Source organism: Priapulus caudatus, unplaced genomic scaffold (genome assembly GCF_000485595.1).
Source record: "Priapulus caudatus unplaced genomic scaffold, Priapulus_caudatus-5.0.1 Scaffold225, whole genome shotgun sequence".
Lineage (NCBI taxonomy): Eukaryota > Metazoa > Priapulida > Priapulimorpha > Priapulimorphida > Priapulidae > Priapulus > Priapulus caudatus.
This window is the reverse complement of record NW_014577286.1, coordinates 493,096-497,313: the sequence shown is the minus strand read 5'-3', so window position 1 is coordinate 497,313 and position 4,218 is coordinate 493,096. Positions and strand designations below refer to the sequence as shown.

At 39.0% G+C, this 4,218-nt stretch overlaps 1 protein-coding gene across 1 annotated transcript in view; it reads left to right on the top strand.

Annotated features, from left to right (window-relative positions):
- LOC106807605 overlaps positions 1–4,218 on the top strand; it is a 16,783-nt gene that overhangs the window by 9,064 nt on the left and 3,501 nt on the right. The gene's annotated exons all lie outside the window — the stretch shown is intronic.

Below are 4,218 nucleotides of genomic sequence, written 5' to 3'. Positions count from 1 at the left end.
ATATATTATATTCGTATTCGAAAGAACTCATTAACAATTCCTAATGACATTGGTTTTTATGCATTTCATGCATTCATGCAGAGAGGTGCTACACGTAGATCCACCATTGAAGATGAATGAATGAATCCCGTCGCCGATGTATTGATAGTGAGTTTTGTATTACTCTTCTATACCACATACGTATGCTATAAGTTTGACATTGAGAACACGTGAGAGCTAGATTACAACTTAGCTTTCCTGCCGTTTTCTGAGTAGAAATATGTCTATACAGTCATCATTTGTACTTCTTATGGGACACAAGTATTGTCATAACATTTTCTGCGCCAGAATTTTATAAATAATGTAAATCATCTACGCATGACTGAAATAAAGTAGTTTGAATTTGTGTCAACTAATTCTGCGATAGAATTTGCGATAGATTTTGCGATAGAAATATGCACGCGCGCGTGTGTGTGTGCGTGCTTGTGTGCCTTTATTTATGCATGGGAGGGCTAACATTTCCTTTATATTCGACAGATTAAAATCGATCCACCTGCCACCTAATTCACGGCATAATAGAACGCTGGACCAACATCCTCTCAACTTCTACTCGCAGCCACAATGAACTCTGCTTCGCATCTACTTGCTGACAGCGACCAAGAAAATGGCTCAATTTAGCGGGGTATTACTCAACAGGACGACAAGCCCTCCGCCATGTTAGTGGTTTATCACGTAGTATTTACATGTGACGTGAGCGCTATTTGACCATATTGTACTTGTAGCAACCTAGTAATGTACAACTGGTTGACAGTGACAGTGATTCTAGCTGAGCTGAACCTTTTGCTATATCTCTTGCTGCCCGATTTGACTAGTAATGTAACAGGAAACGCAGTGTTCTATCTTATTTGTGATGATAGCGGCAGGTGTGAATGAGAGTCGGAATAGTATTGGCGAGTTTTGTAGTTGACATTATGTTCGCTACGATAAAACAAAATTAACAACAGCACAGTAGACAAGGTCGTTACCACCTCAAACTTCACTAGTCACTAAGATAATGTGCGGAGATTCATCAATTTTTAACATTTATGCGTGTATATGCGGCTAATTCATAAATAATGAATGGCTCCATGTTTGTCTGAAACTAACTTATTAAATACTACTATATTATTACCTGTATAGATAGCATTATTCTTTATGTATCGATAATTTTAATCAATTTTGTAATAACATGACAATAATTCAAAATTATAATATCTTGTATTGCAAAGCGAAGAGAAAATGTTTTTTAATTTGTTTTTGTACAATGTGTACACACCGGTATGCATAAATCCGCGGGAAACGACAATATTCATTACAAAACCACTATGTAACATATTCGTCTTGCTTTCAAAGTAAACTTTAATTCTCATACATAATGATGGATCATGATAATGATGTTTTTAACAGCTTTCATCCTGTCCAAATGGATCACAAATGTTTCGAGCAATGATTGACTATGCCGATGAGTCACAGAGTTACCCCAAAGAGCATTTGTCGTCTACGTGACAGGCGAAGGATGGTGCCGCCATGTTGCGAAGCATTTTAAAATCACAATGCCAAAACGTGGAAAAGCCAAATAACTCCAGCGAACCCCACCATTGTAGATTTGTTGAAGTAATGATACCCATATTAACTAACTGGGTGCTGAAAGGGTGCCAAATAAATACGGGCCCTCTAGCTAAGATAACGCAAGGAGCATTTGTATCTAATGCGCCAGCTCCGAGTAGCCTACGCATCTTGGAGGTCAAGCAAATGCCTTTCTAACAGCTATGCTAAAAATCTCACACATGCACCAGAATAAAATTCCACAGCAACGTAGATAAAAAGGAATAAAGCGGCAATTGAAAATCTATTTCAACATAGCATGTGCACATTATTGTAACGGCAGCTTTATCAAATTCTGAAAATTGTTAATAACCATAGATATAAGAAATAAAGTATGTCGATTACACTGTACTTTAATTCATATATTATTCTGGAATGTGAACATTGCAGCAATGCTAGCAAAATAAGAAGTATAGCTTACCATACGTCGATTACAAAAACTACAAGACATGCTACAGGGACAACGAAGATTACTTTGTTATAATTTATTTCGCAAAACAAAAAATCTAAGCTACAATAAATGCGTCACCTACCGGACTAAACAACGGCCGATGATTTCCTTTAGATATGATATCGAATCGCTTCCATCGTTGCCCTGCTTTGTCGCAAAAATGTTGCACTAAAAAAAAAGAAGATAATAATGATACGCAAAATATTGGAAAAACTATTCTAATTGCCCTACGAGTAACTCCTCCAACTAAAAAGGCTCATCCTCTAGAGAAAACTATAGCATAGGTTGATGGCATTTAAGTCACACACACGCACGCACGCACGCACGCACGCACACACACGCACACACACACGCGCACGCACACACACACACACACGCGCGCACGCACGCACACACACACACATACACACACACACGCACACACACACACACACACACACACACACACACACACACACACACACACACACATACGCGCGCACGCACGCACGCGCGCACGCACGCACGCGGGCACAGAGACAGATGGGTGTGGGTGAAAAACGCGAATCTGAGTAATGTTAGCAATTCTGCATCATACAGGTCAGTGATATATATATATATACGTATATATTATGTCCCGTGCGTGTAATGGCCTCAATTGCCTCTATATTTATAGTCATGTTAGTGTTCCATATTCTATTATATTATATTTGACTATTATCTCCTTATTGACTGCCTGCTCCACTTACCGTACTACTACCAGTTCGTGAACGCGTTCGTGACCGTATCGATAATAGCTAACGGTAAGGCCGGAATTGTGTGCGTGCTCATCAGATAGGAAATCAACCGCCTGAGTAACCCTTTACATAAGCTTCAGTTATCGTATGCAGCTGTAAATACATGGAATTCTACACCGCCTTTGTCCACAGATGGACCGGGCGAAATAGCAAACCATAATAAGAAAAACATGAAAAACTATCTAATAATTGGGTTAAGGATTGAAAAGGATCTTATCTGGATCTAAATACCACATGACTAACACCACGCCAATACGATATCCGGCTTTTATCGACTTCTTTGTGTGATATTGGGTCATCTTTACTACAGTGCGCAATCACTGATGTCTCATACGAAACAAGAATGTTCAGGAGTTTGATTGTGTGGAAATACTCTCCATTAAAGTATTCTAAAAGATGCACTTTCTAATTGAAATCATATGATTGCAAAGACGGTCATTGCAGCCATGTGAGTTCATGTGAAGCCAGGTGTGTTTTGGTTACGGTCTGGCCGTCTTATAAATTTTAATAATTAATAAGTTCGTATTAATTTCGGGACCATGTTTTGCCTCTGTTGATGAGATCCGCCATTTTTTCCAGGGTGCGTAAATTACATGCGACACGCTCGCCTCAGGCGGGTTTAACTTATAGATTATATAGTTAAGTAGGGAATGATAACCGCATAGAAGACCGTGTATATGTTATAAACGGTTAAGCCTATAGTATTATGTACACGCGCGTGACTGGTTTATGAGATAGACATAAGAATGGGAGTTTCATGAAATACTAAGACGTGAAGTTGAAACGGAAAAAAACGCAAATGCCTTTGACCAGCAGAACAAGTTTTTCTTGTAATTATCGCGTTAATAGCTTTAGGAATTATAACATTAGAATTTATTACGCGCCATAAAAAGCCGGTTTTTTATGCTCGTGTGAGCTGGTTTTGGTTAAATAGTCTTCTATTCATACAAGACGACCGTGGGAAAACACGTATGCCAAGTCACTTTGATTAGGAATGCTTTTTAAGTGTAGATGACAAATCCAAGATTACAGAACATTGAAAGTATGCAATTCTACATGGATGGATGGGTGGTTTATTGGAGTTTAGTATTTCAGAAACCCACTGGAATAACAAATTGGAAGTCGCGCAAATTTTCCTGATATCATGTAATTTTTGCACTTTATGTACGCAGTGACTATGTAAATATGCACTATATATATGTGTGTGTGTGCGTGTGTGTGTGTGTGCGTGCGTGCGTGCGTGTGTGTATGTATGTATGTATGCATATGTATACGTGTGCGTGTGCTTGTGTGTGTGTGTGTGTGTGTGTGTGTGTGTGTGTGTGTGTGTGTGTGTGTGTGTGTGTGTGTGTGTGTGTGTGTGTGTGT